This window comes from Pistacia vera, unplaced genomic scaffold (genome assembly GCF_008641045.1).
Source record: "Pistacia vera cultivar Batoury unplaced genomic scaffold, PisVer_v2 Contig545, whole genome shotgun sequence".
NCBI classification, from domain to species: domain Eukaryota; kingdom Viridiplantae; phylum Streptophyta; class Magnoliopsida; order Sapindales; family Anacardiaceae; genus Pistacia; species Pistacia vera.
The window spans coordinates 693,643-705,101 of record NW_022196385.1 but is presented as its reverse complement, the minus strand read 5'-3'; the positions used below and the strand labels follow the sequence as shown (position 1 = coordinate 705,101).

Here is an 11,459-nt window from a genome sequence, read left to right as displayed (position 1 = left end):
ATTAAATGATTAAAAATTTAATTAATTATAACATTACATTACATTATAGATTTATAGTATGATTACTTAATTAATTATAATATTCTATTATAAACATTAGTACAATACTTAATTAAATTATTAGAAATTTAATTAATTATAATATTACAATAAAAGTTTATAGTATGATTGTTTAATTTGTTTTGGTTTTGATTGAGAAATTTCATGTGAATTGTGATGAATTAATTGAATTCAAGTGTTGCCTAGAGATTAGATGATTTATGAGTCACATTGGACACAAATGAATGAGTAATTAAAATTTGTTAGGAGTGTATTTGTAAACTTTTAAGGTACTTTTATTATTTTTAAACTAATAAGGGATAATTAATTTTTTACAGGATACCTAAGAAATGAACGAAATCCAGCATTTTAGATTCCAATTCCTTTTTTGGGGAACCTTTACTGCACGACCCCAGTTTCAGTTTCCCCAAAAAAGGCAAGGTACCGGAACACTCACCCCTGCCATGTTACAAAAGCAAACCTTGTTTGAAATTACCAATGCAAGCAAATAATAATATACAACATAATTAAACAGCATTTGGGTTGTGATCATTTTCATGCATATGTTGATCGACGTGAAGAACTTTTTGACACCACTACTTATTTCCAAATAAAATTGCTAAACTTAATTCATTTTCTCGACATGGATTGACGTGGGTTTTGAATTCAAAAAGTTGCTGCCTCAAACTTCAATTGGCATCAATTAATTAAATTCAGGTTATTTTTATATTATCTTATAGTATGTTCTATAAATTTTCTCTATGATCCTTTAAAGGGAAATTTTGATAGATATCTAAGGAGACAAAACCACATTACATGAACCTTAATAGCCTTTATATACGAGAAGATTTGATACAATTCATTTTAACCGGTTTATTTTTTCTCAACACTAATCTAAATAAAAAATTGTTAATATATATATATATTAATCTTCTTAAGTTACACAATTGTTATTTAAGATTAAAAGAAAGATTTAAAAAAAAAAAAAGATGAATATAAAAAACATGTAATATTGATATTGATTTACTTATTGTCATAATAAAAAGAATATTTAGGAAAAAAAAAATCTATATGTAACTAGTCAATGATTAGTGTGTAATATACTATGAAATACTACAAATTACACTTCAAATCTCTGACTTAGTCAAAAGTCTTTTTGTATACAAAAGAAAAGAAATAAAAAGTATATAGCACTCCAAGTTTCTTGTTTTCGTTGTTTAATAATTTTTGTACCATGACTACACCACCAATCCATTTTGACCGACTTTGTTCACACATTCAACGAAGCATGGTTCCTAATTGTCCACTCCTGTAAAATACAAGAAAACCCATCAACAAAACTCAATCCAATTATGAAGCCTTATTCATTCTACTTCCCTTACATCTTTGTCTTTCTATGTCTGCTCTATCAGCCATCAAACTGCCAACAACCATACCAAAAAAACCTGCTTGATTGCTCCCAGAACCTTTCTACAACCGCAAGCTATTCGTGTAATATTTCTGAAACGTCATGTCAATCCTTCAAAACTTTTCGATCGCAACTACCTTATGATTCACCCATCAGAATTGCCATCTTTTAACCTCTGATGCCTCTGGAATAGCCTTCATAAACAATATCTCACTACTAGTCATATACCTCCAGGAAAATTAATAATAGTTCCCCTTTCTTGTTCCTGCCCTCGTGGTTTCTATCAACACAATACCGTTTACACCATCCAGGATGGTTTCGAGACCCCTTTTAATATTGCCAATGACACTTACCAAGGCCTAACAAGTTCCCAAGCTCTCAATGGTGAATTCTTTGATCAAAATGTGTTCGTGGGTTTCGAGGTGGTGGTTCAACTGAAATGTGCCTGTCCAAGTACCAATTAGACAGAAAATGGGGTGATCTCCTTGCTGCAATATCTGGTAACGCGGGGCGATACAGTTGAATCAATTGCAAATGTATTTGGTGTCGATGAAGAAAGCCTTCTCGAGGCAAACACGATATCTCAAGATAGTAACTTCTTCCCCTTTACATCTCTTTTCATTCCACTGAAAATTGATAGTTGTTTAATAAATCCACAGAATTTCTTCTGCTATAATTGTCCTGCTGATTTTCCTAGAGATGCAAGACTACAGGCTTCAACTTGCAATCATGGCAAAAAGTTTCCGGTCAAAATAGTCACGCTATTAGGTATTACTCTTGCACCCAATGATATCTTAATTAAATTTTAATTCTAGAACCTATAGTTCAAAATATATATATTTTAATATTTACATACGTTCAGAAATTTTAAATTTGTTTCAGCTACAGGCATTGGCTTGGGATTGTTGAGCATGTGTCTTTCAGGGTACCTGTTATACCGATTTTTAAAGAACAGAAGATGCAAAATGCGAAAAGAGAAACTGTTTAAGCAAAATGGTGGCTTCTTGCTTCAACAACGATTGTTAGACTATGGTTGTAGTGAGAGAGCAAAAATATTTACTGAAGAGGAGCTTCAGAAGGCGACAGACAACTACAATCAAAGTCGCTTTCTAGGTCAGGGAGGATTTGGTACTGTGTACAAAGGGATGTTACCGGATGGTAATGTAGTTGCTGTTAAAAGATCGAAAGCAATTGATAAAAGTCAGATTGAGCAATTCATTAACGAAGTCGTCATTATATCTCAAGTCAATCATCGAAACATTGTAAAGCTTCTCGGTTGTTGCTTGGAGACTGAAGTACCAGTCCTGGTATATGAGTTCATCCCTAATGGAACACTTTCTCATCATATACATCATCAACAACAAGAACAAGAACAAGAATATTCACTTTCATGGGACAATCGAATTAGAATCGCTTGTGAAGTTGCGGGAGCAGTTGCTTATATGCATTCTGCAGCCTCGATTCCTATCTTCCATCGAGATATAAAATCTTCCAATATACTCCTGGATGAGAAGTATGGTGCAAAAAATTCTGATTTTGGGACTTCAAGGTCTATCCCAAAAGATAAAACTCACTTAACGACAGCAGTCCAAGGAACTTTGGGGTATTTAGATCCAGAATACTTTCAATCAAGCCAATTCACAGAGAAAAGTGATGTGTATAGTTTCGGAGTTGTGATGTGAGTTCGACGGAGTTATTTAAAACGCCGCTCTCCTATGCTAGAGCAGAGAGAAAAAACCTGGTGACATGCTTCATCTCATTAGCAAAGGAGAACAAGCTTGAGATTTTGGATACAGGAGTAGCTAAAGAAGCAGGGAGGAAGATATCCAATCTATTGCAGAGCTTGTGATGAGATGTTTAAGATTGAATGGGAGAAGAGGCCTACCATGAAGAGGTGGCCACCGAGCTTGAAGGGCTGATAAATCTCAAAGAAGCTAGAAATCGACCAGACAAGAGCCTCAGCAGAGGAGAGGAGGATGTTGCATATGGAAACTTCTGGGAACCGAACAAGGATCAATTGAAGACAGCTCAGAATTTTCCTTACAATTGGATGAGTCCAAATCGCTTTAGAGTCAGCTTATTGCAAACTCATTTTATGGAGTGGTTACTCAAACTTGTGACTTTATGATGGCCTAGTGTAGAGTGATAACGGGTTTATTAGTTAGTTACGTACCTTAATGGATCTTGGTAAGGTATTGTCCCAAAAATGGCCCTAACTAATCGTTGACAAGTAACAGTGGCCATTTAGTTGGATATGTAGTTAATGGGTCTTGTAAAAAAAAATTGATATCAATAGAGACTGGTATTTTTAAACTCTACCAAATTTCTTTCTAAATCTTAATATTAATTTTTTTTAAAGAATATTATTATCAAGCTAATAAATTCAAGAAGGGTATTATTTTTTAATATATTAAGCCCATTATTTTTTTTCTAAAACAAAGTTTGAAATTATGTTTTATGTTTAAATTTTTGAAGAGATAGCAGATGGAACCAACCCATGGGAATAAAGAATTACTGATTCCTAATAAATATTCTTGTCGTAGGGTTTGATTAACCAGTATTTAAACTTGGTGTTAAACAAGGGTTACACTAGTGCTTGCATTTGATTAATAGAGAACTGATAATTACTCTGAACCCCCTGTCATTAGTGTGTTTTCTTTACTTTAACCATAGAAAGGGTAAATGAGCTTTATACGCTCACCCGCTATGCCCATTAATTACAACCCGTCCCTACCACTTTCACTTCATCTCTAACAACACATAAAGGGCTTAAAACTTATTAAATTTTGTAAATATTACAATTTTTTATTAAAACATAGAAAGAAAATAATAAATTAAAAATCTGACAAAACAAAAAATGAAAATGTCCGAAAAATGAAAAAAAAAAATCTAGAGTAATGAAAAGAGTATATCAAAAAAAATTGGAAAAGATGAAATTGGAAAACTTCCTTTATAAAAATTTTAAAAATTAATACAAATCCGAAAAAATAAAATAAGAATATTTGAACTTGGCAAATTTTTTTAAATATTCTTAACATTTTCGAATTCTTTCAAAGTTTTTTTTTTTAAGTATTTGTGATTTTAGGTTACGGATCCCGCTAAACCTTGCATCAAAGAGATGCCATTAAAATATGGCTTTTGAGCACGCAAGTGTCTAGCAAACCACAGGCTACCATCGACTGAGCCCTAATGAGTAGTTAGTTTTACGAGTTTTAGACTTTACTAGTTGTAAATGCATCAAGCCTTAATAATTATAAAAATTTAGGAGCATTTTATTCTTTACCTTTATTCTATTAAAATTATTTGAAGAAACTTTAGGACATTGATGACAAGGGTTGAAAGTAATTACCAGTACCACAAGTGTGTATCAAGATTAGAGAACTTTGTGGGGTAAAATACTAGTCCCATGATTTAATTATATTTGAGGGTTAGAAAGATATTAGTAGAGTTTAAATAACACCACTATATGATAGGATTTTGACATGTATAATACAAGAAAGAGAAATATCCCAACACAATTTAGAATTAATTTTTTTTTCTCTTCCTCCAAATCAACTGAACTCCATAAAGAGTGAAAGAAAAGCTAAATAATTATGCATGTATAATAAATCTCGTCTCAAAATTGATTACTTAATCTAAAAATTTAGGGTAACGTTATCGGTTAATCATGTATGCCGCTTGAGATGGCTAATATTGACAGCCCAGGTTAATCGGAAGGTTGCATATATCCCTGCCTTCAATAAAAATTAGGGGCTCCATTCCATCAAATAATTGGAAAAAATCTATTTACCCTTTTCTAATTTAGCATTTTTTTTTTTAAATTTTTTTCGAAAGAGTATCTTTACCCCTTTTTATGATTTATTAATTTTCTTTTTCTTTCAATTTTTTTTAGAAAATGTATTTTACCTCTTTCATCATTTACCTTTTTTTTTTTTAAAAAAAATGTTAATTAAGAAATTGATGTTAGGGGGCTAAACTGGCTTTACAAAAAAAAAAAAAAAAAAAAAAAAAAAAAAAAAAACACCTTTCCAATTTATAATATGGCACAACTTGTTTATTCAATTTTTATGATAAAAAAAAAAAATCAAAAATTGGAATTTTTTTATTTTTTATATAAAATAAAATTTCAATTTTAATTACTCGCAATAGAAAAGATGGTGGAGGTTATGAGAAATTAGACATCCCTTTAGAACCTGGTCTTAAAAAAAAATATATATATATATATTTTTGGTAGTATTTTTGGGACCTTGCGGATAGATTACCCAAGTAATTATAGGTGTTGTATGGTTTAATATAGCAAATATCATATTTGGAAGACTTGATGTTAGAATAATATCATTGTCTAATTTATGATAATTACGAGCAATGACAAAACAAGAAAATTTGTTTTGATGTATAAGGAAGATCAAACTATATGAAATCGATCTTAAAATTTCTTTCTTTCCTGGAAAATATAAAGCTTTCAACCAAGTCACCAACAACTAACCGAAGATTACATTTAATATAAAACAAATGAAAATCAACCTACACAGACAAATACATTAATTTTCAACTGAGACTCTTGACGCTCTTAAGCTGCACCATTTGTTTCAAACCCAGGGCAGGGAGACTTGGCTCTGCATCAATAGTAAACGTCACTTACCGCTGGTTCCTCTTCCTCCTCGACCACTTTTTTGACGTCCAGCTACTTCTTTGGTATCATAGGTTTTTGTAGAAGAAGAATCATTCTTTTCAGGAGGTTTTGAAGAAAATGAAGGGCTACGTCCACAGCGTTTCTTGATTTCTTCTCCCACTGAAAAGCCTGCCGACCCTTTTTGAGGAGCTCCTTTTTCATCCATTTGCCTTGAATAAAACTCTCTCAAGTTAGGTTTTATGTGGTTTGATGAGTTCATGAGAAGAAAAACCTTGCACGTCTATATACATATTTATAATTTCTCAATATAGGACCTGGGGAGTTTTGAGTTAAAACGACCATCCATCTAACCAGCATCAACATCAATTAGTATATTGGTCCAATGACTTCGAGAATCCAAATGAAAGTCAAATGTTCTCCGGCGTATGGCTCGTTATGAGCCAGTAACAGACAATTAATCTTACAAATGTGGCTTTGAAAAGTCACAAATCTCAATTAAAAAACAAGGTCAAAACTTTGTTCACGTGGATCAAGATATAAAAACATTGAACTTAAGATACCATTGTCGACAAGCTTGTTTAAGTCCGTATATTTGACTTCTTCAACTTACACACCATGTGCTCTTTCCCTTCAATTAAGAAAACCATCTAATTGTTCCATGTATACCTCTTCTCCTAAATCCTTATTTAGAAAGACAGTTTTCACATCTATTTGATGAAACTCCATATTATAATGAGTTATCATAGTCACAATAATCCTCAATGAGTCCTTTGATGAGACTAGAGAAAATGTCTCATCGTAGTCAACACCATCCTTCTGAGTAAAATCTTCGACAATAAGTCTAGCTTTGTACCGTTCAATATTACCAATTGAGTCGCGTTTGGTCTTAAAGACCTATTTACAACCAACTATTCTATAACATTAAGGCAATTGGCAATACAATAAGATCTCAAACTTCATTGTATTCCATTCTGCAAAAACAAAGAACACACACACAAAAAAAAACTTTTAAAATTGGATTTAATTTTTATTTTTTTGAATATAAAATGTAAAATTACAATTTTAATTACTCTTATTAAAAAAGAGGGTGGAGGTTAATGAGAAATTAGACATCCCTTTAGAAACTTGTGTTTTAAAAAAAAATTTATTTTTGGTAGTATTTTTGGNGCGAAAAGAGAAACTGTTTAAGCAAAATGGTGGCCTCTTGCTTCAACAACGATTGTTAGACTATGGTTGTAGTGAAAGAGCAAAAATATTTACTGAAGAGGAGCTTCAGAAGGCGACAGACAACTACAATCAAAGTCGCTTTCTAGGTCAGGGAGGATTTGGTACTGTGTACAAAGGGATGTTACCGGATGGTAATGTAGTTGCTGTTAAAAGATCGAAAGCAATTGATAAAAGTCAGATTGAGCAATTCATTAACGAAGTTGTCATTTTATCTCAAGTCAACCATAGAAACATTGTAAAGCTTCCCGGTTGTTGCTTGGAGACTGAAGTACCAGTCCTGGTATATGAGTTCATCCCTAATGGAACACTTTCTCATCATTCATCATCAACAACAAGAACAAGAACAAGAATATTCACTTTCATGGGACAATCGAGTTAGAATCGCTTGTGAAGTTGCAGGGGCAGTTGCTTATATGCATTCTGCAGCCTCGATTCCTATCTTCCATCGAGATATAAGATCTTCCAATATACTCCTAGATGAGAAGTATGGTGCAAAAATTTCTGATTTTGGTACTTCAAGGTCCATCCCAAAAGATAAAACTCACTTAACGACAGCAGTCCAAGGAACTTTGGGGTATTTAGATCCAGAATACTTTCAATCAAGCCAATTCACAGAGAAAAGTGATGTGTATAGTTTCGGAGTTGTGCTTGTAGAGCTTCTGACGGGTAAAACGCCGTTCTCCTATGCTAGAGCAGAAGAGAAAAACCTGGTGACATGCTTCATCTCATTAGCAAAGGAGAACCAACTGCTTGAGATTTTGGATACAGGAGTAGCTAAAGAAGCTAGGGAGGAAGATATCCAATCTATTGCAGAGCTTGTGATGAGATGTTTAAGATTGAATGGGAAAAAGAGGCCTACCATGAAAGAGGTGGCCACCGAGCTTGAAGGGTTGATAAAATCTCAAAGAAGCTTAGAAATCGACCAAGACCAAGAGCCTCAGCATAGGAGAGGAGAGATGTTGCATATGGAAACTCCAGAGGAAACCGAACAAGGATCAATTGAAGACAGCTCAGAATTTTCCTTACAATTTGATGAGTCCAAATCGCTATAGAAGTCAGCTTATTGCAAACCATTTTTTCTACTTTCTCTTTCTTTTAATATTGTACGTGGTCAAACTCATTTTTATGGAGTGGTTACTCAAACTTGTGACTTTATGATGGCCTAGTGTAGAGTGATAATGGGTTTATTAGTTAGTTATGTACCTTAATGGATCTTGGTAACGTATTGTCCCAACAATGGCCCTAACTAATCGATGACAAGTAACAGTGGGCCTTTTAGTTGGATATGTAACTTAATGGGTCTTGTAAAAAAAAAAATGGATATCAATAAGTGACTGGTATTTATTAAGAGTAATGTTATGCTTACTCACAATCTTACTAACAATTTTACTATCCTGATAAATATAACGGCATAGTATGGGTACCATACGTATAATATCCGTACTATGCCGTTATATTTACCAGGATAGTAAGATGGTTAGTAAGATTGTGAGTAAGCATAGTTTTATTGATTTTTTAAACTCTACCAAATTTCTTTCTAAATCTTAATATTAATCTTTTTTAAAGAATATATATTATTAAACTAATAAATATCAAGAAGGGTATTTATTATTTTAATATATTAAGCCCATTATTTTTTTTCTAAAACAAAGTTTGAAATTATGTTTTTATGTTTAAAATTTTTGAAGAGATAGCAGATGGAACCAAACCATGGGAATAAAAGAATTACTGATTCCTAATAAATATTCTTGTCTTAGGGTTTGATTAACCAGTATTTAAACTTGAGTGTTAAACAAGGGTTACACTAGTGCTTTGCATTTTGATATAATAGAGAACTGATAATTACTCTGAACCCCCTGTCATTAGTGTGTTTTCTTTACTTTTAACCATAGAAAGGGTAAATGAGCTTTATACGCTCACCCGCTATGCCCATTAATTACAACCCGTCCCTACCACTTTCACTTCATCTCTAACAACACATAAAGGGCTTAAAACTTTATTAAATTTTGTAAAATATTACAATTTTTTATTAAAACATAGAAAAGAAAATAATAAATTAAAAATCTGACAAAACAAAAAATGAAAATGTCCGAAAAATGAAAAAAAAAAATCTAGAGTAATGAAAAGAGTATATCAAAAAAAATTGGAAAAGATGAAATTGGAAAACTTCCTTTATAAAAATTTTAAAAATTAATACAAATCCGAAAAAATAAAATAAGAAATATTTGAACTTGGCAAATTTTTTTTTAAATATTCTTAACATTTTCGAATTCTTTCAAAGTTTTTTTATTTAAGTATTTGTGATTTTAGGTTACGGATCCCGCTAAACCTTGCCATCAAAGAGATGCCATTAAAATATGGCTTTTGAGCACGCAAGTGTCTAGCAAACCACAGGCTTACCCATCGACTGAGCCCTAATGAGTAGTTAGTTTTACGAGTTTTAGACTTTACTAGTTGTAAATGCATCAAGCCTTAATAATTATAAAAATTTAGGAGCATTTTATTCTTTACCTTTATTCTATTAAAATTATTTGAAGAAACTTTAGGACATTGATGACAAGGGGTTGAAAGTAATTACCAGTACCACAAGGGTGTTATCAAGATTAGAGAACTTTGTGGGGTATAAATACTAGTCCCATGATTTTAATTATATTTGAGGGTTAGAAAGATATTTAGTAGAGTTTAAATAACACCACTATATTGATAAGGATTTTGACATGTCATAATACAAGAAAGAGAAATATCCCAACACAATTTAGAAATTAATTTTTTTTTCTCTTCCTCCTAAAATCAACTGAACTCCATAAAGAGTGAAAGAAAAGCTTAAATAATTATGCATGTATAATTAAATTCCGTCTCAAAATTGATTACTTAATCTAAAAATTTAGGGTAACGTTATTCGGTTAATCATGTATAGCCGCTTGAGATTGGCTAATATTTGACAGCCCAGGTTAATCGGAAGGTTGCATATATCCCCTGCCTTCAATAAAAATTAGGGGCTCCATTCCATCCAAATAATTGGAAAAAAAAATCTATTTACCCTTTCTTTTAAAAAAAAATATATATATATATATATTATCGAAAGAGTATCTTACCCTTTTTATGATTTATAATTTTCTTTTCTTCAATTTATTTTTTAGAAAATGTATTTTATTTCATCATTACTTTTTTTTTTTTTTTTTTTTTTTTAAAAATGTTTATATCAAACTTAATTATTTTTTCCTTCATCAGTTACTATTAATATACTACTTTTAGAACAGTTTATTTTCATTGTTTTTTCATTTAACGAATTTCTCATTTATGTAGTGTTATTAATTAAAAATCATATTAAATCAAACTTAACTAGTTTTTTTTTTCCATTTTATTATTGCTAGCCATTTTTAAAAAAATATTTTTTTTCCTTTTTTTTTTTTCATCTTTCATTTATTATTAGCTATCCCATTTTAAAAATTATTCTATTTTATTCTTCTTGTCAAAAAATTCCCTTTCATTTGCTTAGGAAATAATAAAATGTCCCTTTCATTTTATTCCCAAAAAAATTGATTAATCAAATTTAAAAACACAAACAGGAAACTAATACACAAATCAGAATCAGATACAAAACCCAAATCTATATACAAACCCAGATCTTTAACAAACCTAAATCTATATTTTTAAAATTAAAATAAAACTCCAATAACCAAATCAAAAATAAATTAATTAATTAATTAAAATTAAAATAAAAAAACGTTAGGGAAGTGAAATGGGTTGGGTCTTCACTCTTCACTAGCCATCGTGCAAGCAGAAGGCTTGATCAGTTGTGGTGCAGCCACCAATCGGCCACTGTCGGTTGCCGCAAAATCAAATTCATCTCAACTCATATTCATCTCAAACCATTCTGCAAAAATAAAGAACACACATAATAATAATAATAATAATAATAATAATGATAAAAATAAAATAAAATAAAATCTCCAAAAACCAAGGAAATAAAATAAAACCAACAAACCCCTCAGTCTGTCGGTGAGTCAGCTACTCGACTCGGATAGACGGCGCTATGACGGCATGGCCACAAGGGCCATGTGAGACTGTCTGATTAAATTGGGGCTGTCCAGATTTTATCATTCAAATATTTATTCGAAGTTTTACATCCCATACCATTTAATGCATCAT

General features: G+C 31.5%; 1 pseudogene; it reads left to right on the top strand.

Moving 5' to 3' along the window:
- The first annotated feature begins 2,203 nt into the window (after positions 1-2,203).
- LOC116107658 lies at positions 2,204-8,533 on the top strand (annotated as a pseudogene).
- The last annotated feature ends 2,926 nt before the right edge of the window (positions 8,534-11,459 follow it).